This window comes from Anser brachyrhynchus (genome assembly GCF_964034855.1).
Source record: "Anser brachyrhynchus genome assembly, chromosome: 25".
Classification (NCBI taxonomy): Eukaryota; Metazoa; Chordata; class Aves; order Anseriformes; family Anatidae; genus Anser; species Anser brachyrhynchus.
In genome coordinates this window covers 3,902,883-3,921,172 of record NC_137718.1, presented here as the reverse complement: position 1 = coordinate 3,921,172, position 18,290 = coordinate 3,902,883, and the positions used below count along the sequence as shown (strand labels likewise).

The following is an 18,290-nucleotide window of genomic DNA, read 5'->3' as shown; positions in this document are numbered from 1 at the left end:
CAGGCTATGCGCACAACTAGTCTGTAATCCTGCAGAAGATATTTCCGCATGCATGTGGCTGTGCTCGTGTGAATGGTCCAGCTTGAAGTTGCTGAAATTACACGAGTCGAGCTCTGTAAACACGTGTTTGTGTAACCCACTGGTATGTGTCTGATGTATGACCCGATTTACTGGCAACTTAATAAGTGCTGCTGACCTGTGTCTTGCCCTTTCACGCACTTAAGCAGGCACACAGAAATCCTAGTCTGGCTGGCCTGTTGATCAGCCAGTCTCCCCCGGGACCAGATTTTCTGCCTCATGAACTGGATCTGGCCCCTGAACTCACCAGCTGGCTCTTCCACTCGGTGGGTATCTGTAGTGTACAGAGAACAAACGGCAGACAGGTCAGTTCAGATACTTTAGGTAGGACCGGCCTGGCTGATGCAGAGGCCAATTATGCCAGGTTAACGTGGCTTTATATTTTTGGGGAGCTGTGCTGGTATATAGGCATAATAGGTCTTCTGGAGTTAGCTCAGGTACGTGACACGGTGCTGCTAGTGGAGACTTACCTGAATTCCCCCATCTCTAGGTTATGCTGTAATTATTTGTGTGTTCTGTCCGACGTTAGAATCATCACAGTTAGTAGAAGGTACAGTGTGTTGGTCAGTGTGTATCGTGTGTCCCATGAGTGCCCAAATCTCAAAGGAACTGGGTCTGTCTTGGCTCTCAGTCTTTGACCCCCCAGACCAGGCTGTACAGAATCGGTGGTTTGCCTTTGGAAGTCCTAACTGCAGTCCCAGGACAGCTGGACGAGGTAGTTATGACAACTACCAAGCTAAAAACTCCTGGGCTGCACATTTGTAGATAAAAAGCTTATGAACTATGAATATATTTTCATTTCTGTGACATTACAGGCTGACTGTAAGAAGAAGAGAGGTGACTCCAGATATTTTCATGAGCTAATCCACCATAAAGATGGGCATTGACCGATGCTACCTGATTTTACCAGGAGAGAAACAGAAACAGTAAACCTGGTTCTCATCTGTCACTGCTTTGTTTCTCATTGTAACATCATTTCAATTCTGTGGCATTCTCCATTACAGGGTATAAAAAAAAAAAGGATTAGATTGGTTGCAAAGGAATATATGGTATTATGGAAAGTGGATCACAGTGGCACCCCACCTCCCCGTCCAGATTCTGTGAATGTTGTAGGGAACTGGAATATAATGAGAATCAAAGAGAGTGGAGATAATTGCACAAACTGGTATTTGCGTAAGACAGTAAGCTTAAAATTTCTGCTATTTCAACAAGCAAGAGTTTTATAATTGCATTCTTCACTGTGCTGTTATCGAGTCCTTCACCTAAAAGGCAGTTCAGATTTTGCTCTTCGGTTTACATGGCTGTGCTTGCCACAAGAGCTGTTGAACAAAACATAAGATGCTCAAGTTATGAAATCACCCAAAGTTACGAGTGTGATCTTTGGAGTCTGTGGGACAGGTTTCGGTGCAGTCCAGAGTTTAGTGTGTTTGTTGGGAAATGATTTTGGCTTTAATAAAAGATCAACTGACACTGGCAAGAAGTGCAAACCAAATATAAGGAAAGGGAAAGTTACGTCAGGATCTGTGTAAGGTGCAATTTGCAAAGCCATGGTGTTTTGCACAGTTTGTGGCAAAAAAAATCAGCCCCATTACACAGTAAGAGTGACCGGGCTGGATCCTCACCCAGCATGGGTGGCGAGGTCGTGGCTGAACTCTGCTGGCAATCTGGTTTGTGGGGTGATCGAGGGAAATGACTCTGCTTCTATACGTGTCACTGCTGCCGGGCTGCTCCGGATAAAATAACAGCCGATGGGATTTACAATCTTTTACACCAATCAAACCTTGGTCAAATCTGGTGTGCCTAGTAACAGGCAATACTCACTTCAGGAAAAAATAAAATCCTTCTTGAAGAGTCTTAATTGAGGGGGGTTCCCTTCCTGGAAGCTGGTTCACCAGCCAGCAGGCTGGTAGGAGGCTTTCAGGGAACTCCGATGGACTTTGCATCAAGCTTTTCTTCATGTGTGGATTACCCCGTATTTACAGTGGGGTTTTCTCCCCTCTAAACGAGAAGCTGCTGGCTGAAATCAGCCACCAAATGGCACGGTAGATAGACAAAAGTGAGTTCACTGTGATAATCTCGTTATTTTAAAACCCACCGGACTCTTTGGACTAGTTCTTCGCGAACCGATGCTGCGTTTTGCATCACTGTTAGTCAGGGAGCCTACTTCAGCTATGTCAGGGAAGTCATTGCCAGGTCAGCAGCATTCATTAGCTTCTGCGTTTTCCTAGAGAGCTGAGCCACACTGCAGTTTAGTCCTCCAGACTATTCACAGGAAGAGATACAGGAATTCCTCAGCCTGCTCCCTGGGCTGGCCTGGTCCAGACAGGAGGTGGCTAATTCACTTAGCACTTAACTGAAACTACGAAGGACTTTCTGATTTTGTTGTCACAATAATCTCACTACAGATAATCCCCTGAGCTCAGGGATGGAGCTGGTTTGAGCAAAAGCCTGTGAGTACCATCCCTTCCTCCCCCTGTACAATGTCTTCTAGTGCTCTCCTGGTCCCCTTTGGCTCGGTAGCTTCCATGTTCTTCAGAATTAAGGAGTAGACACAGTGCTTTATTTCCCTGTTGCAGTAGCACTGGAGACAGATTAGAGCAGCCTCTTGAAAAGTCAGAGCCCAAAAGCAGAATTTGCTCTTCATCAGCTTGCATCTCTTCTTTTTCTCTGATAAGCAGGACTTTAACTATAGCCATAACAGGAGATATGAACGCGACATTTATAATATGATTTATATTCTCATTATATTCCATATTAAAAAATGAGGATTTTGACAAAAGGCCTTAACTAACAGATAATTATCCTATTTTGCAATCATCTTATAGTTTTAAATAGGATGCAAATGTGCTCATTATTCCTTTTCCATGATGTCAGTCTTGGTCCAGGACCTTTGCTCTCATTCCCAGGGCTCTGGGAGTAGAGATCTGGGTGTGGTAGCGCTGCAGTGGCTTTTCTCTGGGGCTGTAGGCGAATCCCTGGAAGCAGCATTTTGCAAAAGAGGTTTAGGAACCTCCTTTGTTCTTAAAAAATAACATATGCTTTAGCTAAGAAGCTGGTTTTAATTACTGGCAGTTAATTCCCATTACTTTTAAAGACTTTTATTCTTTGTTGGTACTGAGTTTAGTAAGTTAACGTTCATCCTTGCTTGTTACCTTCTGCATGTGTCCTAACAGACATCTTACGGGCACTGGCTCAACAAACTCCTGCTGGACCCAGTGCCCACTGCAGAGCATCCCGGAGGGGTGCTTTGAATTTTGTCCAACAACAACAACAGAAGTGGAGATTTTAAGGACAAAAAGTCACAAAAATTCCCCTGCACAATGCCTGGGAGGAGGGAAGGACCCCGTGTACCACTGGGACTGCTCACTTTGCCTTGCTGGCCCGGTACCTCCAGCTGCAGGAGGTGGAAGGGACTGGGTGCAGGACTCCTGGAATAATATTTCCTCTGCTCAAAGGGCAGACAGACAGGGAGTAGATACTCAGTCTGATACGTGTCCAGGTCGTGTCTATTTGCACATATTAACCGGCTGTATTTGCTATGGTTGTTATTTTAGGTTGGTGCTGTCTTTATATATATGAAATGGTCATTTATAGCTAAATGGGAGGCACAACAGTATCTGTGGGAATGAGCAGATCCTGGATCCTGCCGAGTGACAGCAGCCTAACCATTTGTAGCCCTGACTCCTGCCACATGAAGTGCTCTTACCAGCACTCCTGCGCGTCTCACCCTTATTATATAGTGTATTAGTGGTGGTGGAATTGGGCCCACAATATTATGTCACAAAATAGAAAACACCCGACCCTGCACCAGCTGTAATAGCATAATAGGATAAGTGCGAGGGAGAAACAGCAGGATATAATAGGTACTCAGCTGCTTCAGAGATGGGGCATGTATATTTACCTAGACAGAAGAAAGCTGGAAAACTAGGGCAACGTAAGAACAGAGTGACAGTGTAAGTGCTGCAGGAGGTGGTTGTGGGGGAATCGAAAATGCTGCAATATGGGATGTTATATAATAAATAATAACAATAATATCCCTGCTTCATCCTGTTCGTCCTGAAATGCTTCACCCAGCTGTTTTACAGGGCTCAGAGTAGCGCTGGGGCCTCTTTGGTATTAGCTTTCCTAATTTCTTCCCTCCCCCTGCTGTATAAAAGCCTCTAAGCAGCGTTTTGTGCTTTATGTCTGGAGTGCAGAGAGGCATTCATCCGCCTTCCTCTACCTGCAAGTCCCGAATTTCGGTTGCTCCTGGGATAGGGGAATGTGTGCGAATGCTCGAGGCCAGCGATGCTTTGTGATATTTGAGAGTGGATGATGGGGAAAGGGGAAAGCAAAGGGGGTAAATCTCAATGCTTCCTGCCTTTTCCTCTCGACAGCAGCACTCCATCGCCCGCCCGCTGCCTCCCGCAGGAGGCTGCTGGCTGCAGGTTGTGGAAATCTGCTCTCTGTCGTCGGCTGCTCGGCTGGTAGCAGGCCTGTGCGTGGGGCTGTACGCTCCTTCAGGCCAAGACACGACTTTCTGGCACGCTGTCACATAGTTAGGACGGATTTTCTGTGCCGTGCTTTGATGTGCACTCCTCTTTGCTCGCGGCTTTGCCGCTTATCTAAGTTAGCAATTTTACTTTTTGCTTCTTTGCTGACTCGGCCCGAGATCCTGCTATTTAAGTGATGAGTCATTTTGACTTCCATAAAAATTTTCATCCTGTTCCCAGTGGCACTTAGGGACAGGTTAAACGAACCATTTAGACGATTATGAGATGCCAGAGACAGCGATAACGTGTGCTGGGCTGCTGTTTTGTTACTCTTCGATTCGGATTATTTCTGTTCAGTTACTTTCTTAGATGTGGATTGCCGCCTTCTGCCCTGCCTCCCTTTCCTGTATTTCTGGGTTTGATTTGGTTAGGGTTCATTGGTGTATTTTGGATTGTGGTTTTCCCTACTGGGCTGTGCCATCTAACCTCCTACCGTCTCGCTCTGCTGGAGCCCAGAAAGTTTCTGGGAGCGATACTAGGCTCAAGTAGACTTACTTGTATTGTCTTAGTGGAATTTATAAAAGGAAATGAACAATAAAATTCACATTATAGTTCCAGGAACAGTTGAACATGTCCAGAAAGATGCACATCGCAGGCTTCAGTGGCAGAAAAAGAGCTGTTAAAAATAGAAACCGAAACTTTTAAATACATTGTTCTTTGTCATTTTCTCATCTGTATCAAAAGTTTTTTGGAAGGAAAGTCTGGTTAAAAAGATCCCAAAATATGAAAATTAATAATTTTTAGAATTTTTAGAATGTTTCCAAGGGATATGTAATTGTTCCACAGCTTTGTGAGACTTAGTAAGGGAAAATCAATGTTAATTTTTTTCAATGTATAGAAGTGGACTCATTGTGCTGAATTAAATGTGGTTGGAGAAGTTTCTACTAGGTGAGGACTGAGCTTCCTTCCCTGAGGGATACGATCTGAGCTTGAATCTAGAGGAAGGAAGGGATATTTGTTCTTGGCCTTAGCTCTGAGGCCGTTAGTTGGGATACCTCCTGCCAATTCAGCACGTGAGTTTGAACCAAGTGATCCATGTGTAATGACGATGCAGCATCACCTGTGTGCCAAGCCTGCCATGGGAAAAGGACCTGTTGGAGTCTTGGCTAGGATCAGTTTGCTACTTTCTGGAGTTGTAGTGAACTTTGAGTAAAGGATTTGTTAAGAATTGGGTTAAACCATACAATAATTCTCACGGAAATGTAGGTTCTGCCTGCCCTATATTACCGTGACACCTGGGTGTGTCCTAGTTCTGAGCGTTATCCTCTCGGCATCCCACACAGAATGCAGTTCCTGTCCTGCAAATGGGAAACTGAGGCACAGAGGGGCCGAGTGACCTGACCCAAAGCTAGGCAGAGTTTTAGGGACTTGAATGGGGACTCTTTCAAAGTTTAGGCTCAGCCCTTCCCCATGGCACAGTTGTGTCTGCTTTTGGCATCTGTATAGCCAGCTGCTTTGGGTGGGCATGTATTTCTTGTGTGCATCTGTGTGATGTGCACGTACCAAAGCACAGACAGCATTTAGGAGCTGGAATGTACTTTGATGGTGAGGGGGTGGTTTGGAAGCGGGGTTTGTTATTAAACAGCCTCTTTGCGTGGGTAACACGTGCATCTCTAAAAACCCGGTGCCTCCCGTTTTAGGCCTCTAAAAAAAGATGGGTAACAAACATCCCCATTCAGACATTTTACCGTGGCGACGGGAACCTCAGACCCCCGGTGCCTCCATGTCATAAGGACTTCAATCAGATTTCGGCCTGCCGTGTGCGCAGCGCAGGGCCCGTCTTAACTGCATTTGCACTGATTTGCTTCAAGTAGAAGACACCGGGTTATTTAGCATTATTGATTCCTCTTGACTTATTGGGCGCATTAGTTGCCGTTGACCCTGGCATCTTGCTGGAGCAGACTGGCGCGCCATGTGACACCGCCTGGCTTTGTCCTTGCTCTGAGTCAATTCCTGGTTTACTCAGCAGATGTCTTTTGTTCTTGACAAAGATTGCTCATCCGATTGTTCGGGGGTTAGCGGGTGTGCCCCCTCCGGTCCCGGTCCCCCCGCCCGTGCTGCGGCTGCCGGGAGCCACCGGGAGCCCCCGTCGCCTCGGCTCTCTCCCCCTGCTCCCCAGGGCTCTGCCTGGATGATTTCTGAAACTGGCTTCTTGTGAAAGTAAGCCAGTGGAAATAGGTTTGGGTAGGGTTTTTCTGGGGGGAAGCACCTGGGCTTCACCTTGAATAAATCAGCATCCATCCCTCCTTGGTTCTCATTTGGCCCAAGATGCCTAAAGAGCAGGCATTGCCCTGCTAGAAGGGATGGGGAGGGAGTTAAGGACTATGACAGGGATTTGCAAGGAGCCTACAGGATTTGGGGGCCTGATCCACTCCTCTCTTATGCCAGGGTCCCCTAGATGAAGCGTTCCTGCTCTTCAAATCAAAAAGGATACTTTCCTGTAAACCAGTATGAAAACCTTCTCGGTCAGTACAACCGCAATTCCTCGGGTGCCTTTAGGACATGGGAGTACCTTGAAGCTCATGAACCTCCAGCCTGGGGGAGGAAAAGCTGAGAAATTCTTTGTTGCTGGTGGCTTCTCACAGGGTCCAGGGGTTTTCCTCGGGTAGCAGCTGCTTGTGGGGTACGAGAGGTCTGGGCCAGCCCAGGGACAGGGCTCTGCCCCACTTCGGGGAGTACTGCTAACATTTCTGCTCAGTGCCTTCCATGTGCTGAATTGCTTTTCTCTCCAAGAGATGAAGAAAAAGATCAATATGTCTGATTTCTGCCTCAGCTTACTGTAGCCAGGCCCTGCTTTTCAGCGTTGTGCTTCTTCCTTGCAACTTTGTGCACGGCACCTGGAGCAGGTCCATAAAGCTGCTCAGAGGCCCGTTATTTTTCATTACCATTCCTTTTTCTTCCATTATTACTTTGTCTCGGGAACTAAACATTTCTAATTTTATTGAATTTAGCACGCTTTAATTTAAGACCACTCTATTTCGACTGACCCCACAATAAATCGCGACGTGATCACCTTACCCCGCTGGCTGCAGCTTTGTTCCCGCGGCACAGGGACTCCTGGAGAAGAGGGCTTTTTTCTGACTGGTTCTGCCAGCGGGAGTTGGAAGGGGAAAGGGCAAGATTAAATTTATATATATGAAAAAATCTGTTAAAGGAAAACTGATTCTGGTGGTAAACTCACCTCTTGGTCAGTCCTGTATGTGATCCCCCTCTTCTGGTAGCCTGCGGAATTGGCCACGGAGGGAAGCGTTGCAGGCTAGCGCAGACAATGGGACTTTGGCAAAGCTGCTTGCAGCGGTATCCTTTTCATCATCCTGCTGAAAGGCCTTTTTGGCATCATGCAGCAGGCTGTAATTGTGCTGGGTATCAGATTGGCCCCCATAACCCGTTTGCTGGTGTAAATTCGCAGCCGTGCAAGGGAGCCCCGCTGGAGCAGCGTGCGGCCGGGTGCAGCTCAGCTCTGCTTGGTGGGGCTCTGGTTTTGGTGTGTCTCGCAGGGCTGACGGTGGGGGAGACTGGTTCTCCCCTGTCTGGCACCTGGCGGTGGCGGCGTTTGTGCCTACGAGAAGTTGAGGCGTGAAACGCCGCCATTCTGCTTCCGTGGTGCTTCGGGTTTTGTTTGTCTGGGTACAAATCAGAGCATCCTTCGGAGGGTCGTGCAAGGCACCACCAGGCAGCAGGCAAAAAGAATGCAGATCAGGTGCCCGATCCGTCTGGCGTGGCCGGTGTCATTAGCTAACAGCAAATCCATCACGGTACGTGGGGGGGGGAAGACGAAATGGGAGCTGAGGATTGAAACTTCTGGGCTGGGAGTACTGCAGTGTTTTTCTGGGTGTAGGTACAGAGATTTTGTTTGGCTCAGAGCAGAGGTAGGGGCAAGCAGCCAACATTATATCCATATCTGAGCTTCATCTTCCAGAAACTGAATCTAATCATAAAGGTCATTGAGCTAAAGACATGTTCCTGACTAATTGTCTAATATCTGCCATCTTGCTCTGTCATATTCCTCTTTCTTTTGCAGCAGTAATCACATTGGAGTTCATAACCTCTACCCAGACGTTTTAAAGGAGGCAGGAAAATATTCTGGGGAAGGTATTGAATTACAAACTGGCTTTAAATTGAGAGAGAGCTGAAGGTGAAGAGAGAGCTTGTAATGCCCCCCAGCTTAAGGCAGCAGCATTCCCTTACTGCCATCCATCCTTGCCAGGGAGAGCAATGAGATGAACAGTTTTCTCTCCCTTTTCCTTCCTCCTGGGCTCCCTTCACTGCAATTTTTGGCGGCACGTGGCCAAAGGGCTTGAACATGGACATGGGACCCACTGTAGTGTACAAGAGGAGCTGGAGAGTCTTCCTGGAGCTCAGATTCCCCTGGAATAGGAAAATATCCTCGTTTCCTAGGGCCTCTCCCATCCTGACCCTGAAACAGAGCCCTGCCATGGAAGAAGGTTTCTTCTGGCCCCTGCCGCACGTGGAAGTGTCAGACACGTTCGTTTCACGGATCTGTCAGCTGGGGGAGGTGTGTGTTGTCCTTACTGGAGTGGGAGCGAATTCCTGGGGGGGCGTCAATGCCAAAGCATCCAGACCATGGCAAGGTGACTTTGTGCTGTGTCCAAGAGTCCTCTTGGCCTTGGGTAGAGGGAGGTGACGAGGGGCTATGGGTTGAGTGGTTTGGGCTCAGGGTCTCGGTTTTGCTGGCGATGCTGCGGGTTTTACGTCCCCTCACCTCCCTGTTCCTCCCTTTGCCTTTCCTCTCGCTGTGCCTCGCAATCTAAATATCCAAGTCCGTGTGGCGTAACGGGGCCTCCGTGCCAAACAGCGCCCCTGGGAAATGCCACAGTGCCAGTAACACTGGGGTGACCCTCCAGATCAAACCCGCTGGGCTTAAATCAGGTGCCCTCTTCCCTCCTGGGGGAGCACCGCGGAAAGGGCCGAGGGCTGCAAACTGCAGGGGGACTGCAGGGGCTGTCTGACTGAAACCCTGGGCTTTGCCGTAATGGATCCATCTCCCTTCCTGCTAGAAAGTTTCCGAAGAGTAATAAATTCACTCTGGGTCTGCGCTGAATGCAAAATTGATCAGACTGCAGGAGCCACGGGGAATCAATTCAGGGTGTATGTGTGTGTGCCGGCGCGTGCGCTGTCGGCAGCGCAGCCCGTGTGCGCTGCATGCACATTCGCTCCCTTTCTCTGCCTCCTTCTGCACCGGCCTGCGGATGCCACAGAAAATTGATTATTTTTTTTTTTTTTATGAAATAAAAAAGGTGAACCATGGCATTAGGCAATTGTGAGCCATCTGTCTTGTCAGGACGCTTGTCGGAGGGAAAGCGCACAGGGTGGTTACGCAGAATTATTCATTAAGGAAGAGCCACGTAGGTTTCAGCCAGAAACACATCCTTCTGCGAGAGGGAAATATTCTTTTGTTTTTTTCCCCACAAAAGCCCTCAGTAAGCACAGGTTCTCTCCCCTTTGCAGAAAAGCCAGCACAAACAGCGGCTCCAGCTGCATGGGTGTTTTCTTGCCTTGCCACCCAGGAGTCAGATCCTGCCAAGGTGCTGAATCAGTCCTGAGGAAGCCGAGCACCTGCAGCATCCCCCGTGCACAGGGAGAATTGCAGCTTCCCGGGAACACTGGGATGAACTGAGATATATCTTTTAAAAGGAACTGATCCAGTAATGTACCGGACAAAGCAAGGCAAGGGATGCTGAGCCATGACCGGGCGCTTTCAGGGGGCTCCCAAGGAGGCTGGCAGCCGGGTGGGTTCCTTACCTTGGGAAGGGGTTGGGGACATGAGGGCATCCAAAAAAGTAAGGGGCAGAGCGAAGGTGGGTCTGGTAACCTCAGCAGCATGTTTGTGCGCTCTTCAGCACTCTGCTATTTCTGTTTTTGATTTTTTTGATTTTAACCTGACTCCGTTGTTGGGTTTTGGTTTTCTTTTCATACGTTTTGCTGCAATCTACAGCCAGGTTCTGAGCTGTTGCCACGGCAAAGGGCATTTCAGGATCGCTCCATGTACACAAACTGCTGTAAAGCAAAAAGAAAGAGATTGCATTATGCTCCTCCTTCGTTTCATGAATATTCACCGTACTCAGAAGAAATCACAAAGTTTATGGGAGAGATTCGACTCCCAGCCTGCAAACTGTGCTCCCTGGCTATCCGGGAGGCAGGCTGCATCTTCCTTTTATTATTTCAATATTGTATCATGCTGAAGAGCCTCTGTTTTCAGATCATGTCAGAGATTACAAAGCCCCGCAACCCTCTTCTGTCCCCGAAGAATCAATCAACCTAAACTAATACTTTAATGACTCCTTTTCCTACCAAGGAAACAAATTCAGGCACACACACACACACGGAACAAAAAAAAATTAAAGAAGCGAGGGGCTGAGGAGGACCTCGTCTGGTCAATGAAAGAAAGAGACGGATGTCTGGTGCCATGGCAATGGAACAGGGATTACTTTGCACTGGAAAATAGGTTCCTTTTTTTTTTTTTTTTTTTTTCTATTCCAGTGTTTTTTCTCAGGCAGCTAAGAGTTGTCACTGAGTCTGAGAGGCCCATTTAGAGGAAAACGAGCCTCCGAGCAGAATTGAATGCTTGCTTTCACCGGCTGCTGCTTGAACAGTCTGCTTTGCTTTTCGGGCAAGTCGGGATGCAAACACCCATATTTGTTTAGAGCACTTTCACAATCGCAGTGTGTGTGCGTCTGTGGCTATACGTACCTATATAAAGTACGGGTAGCTGGATACAGACCTGGGCTACTCCGGACAGGCATTAGTTAGAAAACTGCACAAACATCATAAAAAAATACCTATCGTGGCCAGGTATATTGTATACGATTCGGTGCACATTTAGCATTTCACTGCTACAATTGTTGGGTCTGTTTTGGGGAGTATTTAGCATTTTGTTGCCATTAGATTTCTAGTGGGATTAATTAATTCAGTTCAACGCTGGTCAAAGCATTTTCTGACAAAAGGTATTTTTGGTGGAAAATGCTGGTTTATGGGGAGTTTTCAGATGAAGCGGTTTGGTTTTGTGCTGCTCCCCCTCTGCTCCCAATTCTGCATGTTTTTTTGGAAGCGAGATGCAAAGTTTCAAACTGCAGAAAATATTTTGGTCAAGACAATGTTGTTTTGAAAATTCGTCTTATTACTGTAAACATTTTACAAAGAAATTGGCCAATGGAAACATACCAAAGTGACACTATTTTCAGGAGATTTTTTTTTTTTAACTGCATTTTGAATTTTGGAACTTTTCAGAGGTTTTGGCTTTTCTGTCGCTTTTTGGGGTGAAGGAAAGGCTGGTTTGCAGACATGTTTCCCGCCCAGAGGTGAAGGAGTTCTCTGGCCTGACCTGTTTCTTATTGAGTCCAGCTTTCAGACGTGGGGGCGCTAAGTCGAGCATTTACGGCAGGTAAAATGAAGTCCAAGAGCTCTGAGGGACTTTTCTGAGCAGTCCAAAGGATCCCTAGGGATCCCAGCTTGGAGCTCTGCAGCACCAGAGGTCCCTGCAGCAGCTCTCCCCTCCACTAAATTTCCCTGTTTTGCCATCCCAGAGGACAAGAGAGCATTTCTCCTCACCGTACATGGCAGGTACAACCCAGAAGTTGATTCACTGTAATGCATGGCCCCGATTCTTCAATTCTTTGGGCCATCCTGGCCATGGCTTTGTGAGGAGCTGGGCTGGTTTCTGCTGTCCGAAGGACGAGGCAGCTTTGGGTCATTCGGGCATGCGTGACAGCACAGGTTGCAAAATATTTGCTTCCTGCTGATGTTCCGAGATGTTGTTGCTTTTCACTGAAATAAGATTGCCTTCCCCTACGAGCCAAAATACGGTTTTAAAGTATGTTAATCGTATTCCGTACATGCCCTGCGTTTAGCATAGCAGGGCCAGATTAAAGCCTTTGTGGTGCTGCTGGCACGTTTTCTGCTCTCCGTCCTTTCTGGGCTGAGTCGCTGCTACAAGCTGTGTTGTGGTGAACGGTGTGTGTACGTAGCCCCTCCTGTCGGGAATGAGAAACGGCTCCTCTTTGATCTTCCCTCATTTGCTAAAAAGTAACCCAAAATAATCCCTTTTATTATATTGGGGGTAGGTGGTGAAGGGCACCAGGATTCGAGAAATGTGCCCCTCCTTTTCGGCGACTGCTAACTGTGAAACAGAAAATCTCTGGCCAGGTAAAAAATTTGAGTTGTCATAGCAACAGCAGGATGGCTATTTATTTTTGGATTTCCATTTTCACTGATTTATTTAACACATTGACAATCCATTTATAATGAAGAGGAATTCAAGAGGGTTTTTGTTTCTGGCTAGGTTTATACTAATCCAAGGTTGGGTTACTTTTCTTTGCAGAAAATAAGCAAAGATGGAAGAGGTAAATAAAGAAGAAACCTTGTGGCTTTCAGGGGCTGCTCTCGTAGACAAATACGGGTGCTGAGCAGAGCACAAGAGAGTGAAAACATGACTTATTTGTGTATTTGATGTCTTCTAGATGAACCTTAGCGTTGTAAAATAGAGCAGAGCTTTAAGTCCCATGCAGGTGTGGGGCACAAGAGCAATGGATGCTCCCCACACCTGCCTTTGGTTGTGTGCACATGCCTGATGCCAAGTAGAGCACATCAGAGGCATTACAAGAGACTGCTACGGCTCCATCTCCTTGTAGAGTCCAGGAGTGTCTGAAAGGTTTTGTGCAGTGACTTCAGCCATCTCTGGAGACAGCTTTGAGTCAAAACAAGGAGGTAACCACAAGATTTGTGGTGCCTGGGAATTTTCATAGCCGTACACCAAGTTCGTCAAAGCTTTTTGACAGCAGTGAAATGCAACAACAACAAAAAAACAACAACCCAACCCCAAACCCAAGAAATGCCTATCAGGTATACCTTCTTCCCTTGAAATTTCATTGCAAAGTACGCCTCTGAATGACATCAGATTTTAACAGCCACACAAATAAAGCTTGAAAGTTTGGTGACTTTTGAAAGCATCGGGAAATTGGGAAGTTTGAGGCAGGTTTTGCAAAAGTGAGCAGTGAAATCAGAGTGGAATAGCAGAGCAAAAGCGAGCCCAGCAGATTTCTGTCTGCGGAAAGTGTCTGCAAGCACACAGCTGAAGCAAATTTCTGCACGGTTTTCCCGCAGCCTGTCTTTCTGCAATTGCTCTGCAGATTGGTTCCTCTCCGGGGTTTGTTTTCTCTGATAGATTTGGGTGACTAAGATTGATGGCTATAGAAGAACTAGTACTGATGACACATTTGTAAGGCTCAATAAAAATTGTGAGCCTGGCAGGTACCGGGGAAGTCTTCAATCATTTTCTTTTATTATTGCTATTTGTGGCCTGGCTCTGGACTATTTTCAAGACAAGTGCGACAGGCGGCCAGCAGTTGACCAAAGTGTTGCACTTTCAGTCAGATCTGTTAATTTGCGGAGAATGGGCTTGTTTTTGGGCCAGTCACTTCAGGGAAAGGTGAGCTCTGCCCTGTCTGTTAAATAAAATAAAGCATTGTTTCTGGATCTGCTCCTGAGCTTGCAGAGAGCAGAGTAGTGTCCATCGGAGTCACTGGAGCTTTCCCCATTTATCCTAGCAAAGGGTTCAGCTTGCAAATTGTCTTTGGGACTGCGAGTTGGGGGAAGGGTGGGAAAACCCAAGAAATCAACTTCCAGACATAAATACAATATGGACAAGTCATAAACATTATTAAAGCAAGTCTATCCCTGCAGGGCAGGTTTTTCTTCATTATGCTTTCCTGATTACGCTTCCGCAAAGCTGGGGAAGTGAATAGTGGTCTGATTATCCATGGACCATGATCTACGTCAGTGTAGAACTGTTTCCATTGTATGTGAGAAGAGAACTTTGCATATTTACTGGAAGGGAATAGCCATCCTGCTTCTTATTCCATCCTCAGATTCACAGTGGGCCTGATCCAAAACACAGCGATGTCAATGACATTCTTTGTTTGGGCTCTTCTTACGTTCCGCATTACCATTGCAAAACCTGCCCTGTTTATCATCTTAAATATACATGCCATAAATAGACCTAGTATTGACGCAGTGTGTGATCAACCCCCCAAATGATTTATCAAACGCTTTGGAATCAGGTAGATGAATGGGTGGGCAACTGACAACTATTTCTATGCAAAGGTCCAATGCAATGGTGAAAAAAACACACAACCCAAACCAAAAATGACTGACTGACATATTAACATAATTCTCTGTTAAAAGAAAAAAGACAAAAGCACTCTTGAGAGAAATCCTGGTCATTTTACACAATGTTTTCCTATATCTAGACTCCAGTCATCTTGCTCATCTTAGCACCACTGATGTGGTTAGGATTCCATGTAGAGCGTGGCACTGCTTGATGTGCGAATCTGAAGCTGATCCTTGGTTAATAGACAGAAAGAATCAGACTTTGTGTAAAGATTTGTGTTGGCAAGTGTATCACATAAAAAGCCACTTATGCTTGATATGGTCAGAGTAGAAGAGAATTTTTAAGCAAGTGCACAAGGTGCATTAGTTTCCTTTTCCAATGATCAGATGACAGAGTTTTTCCCAACATCTTAATTAGCATTCATTTACAAAGTATTAAACAATTTTTTCTTTTAAACATAAAGACCAGTGCTAGGAGCTATACATTCTGAAATATAATTGCAGCGTGTAATTCTGGTGCTGCAATAATTTATACTGAAATACTGATGGATATGTTCCAACCTTCTTTTTTTTTTTCCCCCTACAATAATATTTCATAATCTTTTAAATATCTCTCTCCCATAAACAAAGTCCTCCTATGCAATATAAATTTAATGCATCTGGGTACTGCTTACCAAATGAGGGATTTCAGGCAGATTTCTGTTTTTAGGAATAAAAGGAGTGGTTAACATAAAGTAGTGTAAGTATGAATTTATGAGGGATGTGCAATGACATAAGATTCTCAGAAAGTTAAGGGCTCCGCTTTAATATTAGAAATCCAAAGTATCTTTTCTGATTATCATTCCCATAACTAAGGATGAAAAATTTTCGTTTTCAAATAGAGATTTAATGCTAAGTGACACTTCGCATAATCTCCTTAGGAGTCACTCTGCAGTCTTGCTGTGTGTGCTGCGGTTCTAGCGTTGGCCCAAGACTTGTGTAACGAGATCGAAATTCAAAGTGGTTATACCCAACACAAAGGGAATATCTGAGGGAAGGATGCCCAACTCCTAAACAGTGGTTGAAACAACAGTCAGTTTGAGTGGTTTGCATATTTGCCCTGAAAATAAAACTTTGATAAAGCAAACAACAGTCATCAGTGGTCAAGATTTGGTCAATTTATAGAAATTGCGCAGAAAGCTCTCGGGTGTGCTCTAGGAGGAAACTGTTGGAAGACTCCAGCTGTTGGGTTGATTGGCACTGAAAGGTTTTGGGGTTACCTTTAGCACTGCCATTGCTTCCTGCTCTATGAATGGAATGGAAACTATAGAGAAAGACCTGTGAAATCTAGTAAACATTCCTTGAATTTGCTTCAGTGTCGGTGAGTTATGTATTTACAGTGCGATTTCTGATGATCTGAGTGCATTATTCCACCACCTGTTTAGTATGTCATTCTCTGGCGCTTTTCTGATTACCTGCAGAATTGCCTTTCCTACCTTTGTCTGACATCCTTCTCTTTCTTTTGGTACATCTTTATTGCTTTACATCTGCCGTTTTTACATCCCGTCCTGTCTGTTAAAGAATTAAGCAGAACTTGTGCAGGCAGCAGTTCTGAACCCTGCTGGTTCACCCCGGCTGTCCTGGAAAGTCCCCTGTGCTGACAATGAGACATAGATCAGCCTTTCTTCCCGTTCAGCCCTTGGCTTCTTTGGGAAGGCCACTAAGATGGATGCTCGCTGTGATAATGGTGCTGACATTTGCCCACCAGGAATTGGAGTGAGCCCATCATTTCATGTCCTATAGGTCTCCAGTAACAATCAGACGCTAATGAGTGCCAGGCCATTAGAGGCCTGGTGTGCTCTCCAGCGAGTGTCCCCAGCTCGGTGTCCTCAGCCCATTATCCATTGTATCTGCTAGGTATTGCCACAGTTTGCCCCGTCAGCAGAGATGTTGCACAACCAGCCAGTGACCACCCAGGGCTATTCTGTTTAGGCTGGGTGCCATCAGTTCTGGGCAAGCGTACAGATCATGTCTCGGGCTGTGCCAGACACTCCGTGGTTCGTATTCTGCCTGTGAGCCTGGCTGAACAAAAAAGGCTACATATATATGTATGTATGTACCAGTTATGTTCATGGTACATACAATCTGACACACCGGAGATGGTCTTTGGGGATTAATGAGGCACCCAGTGCCGTACAGCATGGTTTGGCAAATGGGAGGGCTGGTGAATCCCCTGCCTGTCTTTCTTCTGCAAGTCTTTGAGTTTCTTTTCTGGCGCATACATGCAATGAAGTACGAGATGCAAATACTGCCAAAGCTGCTCGTAGAATAGATGACATTTATATTGTTATGCAGTTTGCTGATCTAAACATACCATTGCCTTGCCTTGATAGCCCAGGGCAAGTGCTAATCAGCTTCTTTCATGGGCACCATGCCATCGGAAAGGGTGAACACAAATAGAGACAGTATGTGCATCATCTAGGAGCCTTGCAAGAACACGATTCCCAGCTGAGAGTATCCAAACGTGTCTGTCTCCTGAGCTTGCATGTTGGCATGTAAAAGCTAAGTGACAGCGTTAAATATAATGTAGTTGGAATAAATCAGGGTTATATTCCTCCATTGCTTCAAGCTAGTTTTCGTTATGTAGGTCACCATCGACAACTGATGGAAATCGGCACAGCCACGCTGAAGGCTCAAGGATTTTGGAGTTTGTGGATTTTGATGTGCTGAGCATCTGGCCCCGTACGACTGCATGCTTGCCCCACATGGTGCTCTGCATATAGGTAAAAAGAAGGAGCCTAAGCAGAGCTTTCCTTCTGATTTTCCCCTCTGGGGCATCATCAAAGGCTGCTTGGTCTAAAGGGTAGCACAGAGGACGAGTTTGGGCTCCTGTAGTGTATTCATAGCTCTGTTTTTAATACTGGGGAAACAAGAAAATGGGAGTGGTGCGGCCCTGCAGCAGGTGCCCAGTGGGGCTGAGGGATCTCCATCCCCAGGGATTTTCAGAGCTCGGTGAATGATGCCAGATTCAGCTTTGAGGTTAGTCCTGTGGTGAGTGGAAGGGTGGCTTAGATGACTTCCAGCAATCTTTTACAACCTCCATGCGAAATACTGTTTTTCAACAGGTCTCTGTCGCTCATGAGTTTGTTGTGGGTTAGCTGGCAGATAGGTGCAGCCTCTCCATCCTTGTCCTCACTTTTGGTAGCATCTGAAGTGCCCCTCTTGCCACGTCCTGCCTTCACTTGACTGGTTTATGTACTGCCCTTCTTTCTTTCTGTGCTATCCTTTGCATCCATGTCCTATTTGCTTTTCTATTTCTACTCAGATGGGATTTTTCTGGCTGTGTTTTCAGGAAAACACAGTCTAGGGGTATCACATCTAAACAATTGTATTTAAAAAAAAAAGCTTAAGATGCACTGAAAGTGGATACTTATGTGAAATAAGAGGGGGCTTTGGATGTACAAGTAGACCTCTAATAGCTGGCTTGAATTCGTTTTGGTAGTCTGGCCCTTATCCCAGCCTTTTTGAAAGATAATCATTGTTCAAAGATTTTCATACACCACAGTGTGCACTTTA

General features: G+C 46.1%; 1 long non-coding RNA gene across 2 annotated transcripts in view; it reads left to right on the top strand.

Moving 5' to 3' along the window:
- LOC308182834 overlaps positions 1–17,350 on the top strand; it is a 95,177-nt gene extending 77,827 nt beyond the window's left edge. The window contains exon 8 of one of the 2 annotated variants that reach the window (XR_013942111.1): positions 10,080–17,350. This is a non-coding gene — a long non-coding RNA (uncharacterized lncRNA). Of the gene's footprint in view, positions 1–3,251; positions 8,626–10,079 lie in introns of those variants that run through there. The other variant, XR_013942112.1, reaches the window with a different exon arrangement.
- Positions 17,351–18,290: the final 940 nt, after the last annotated feature.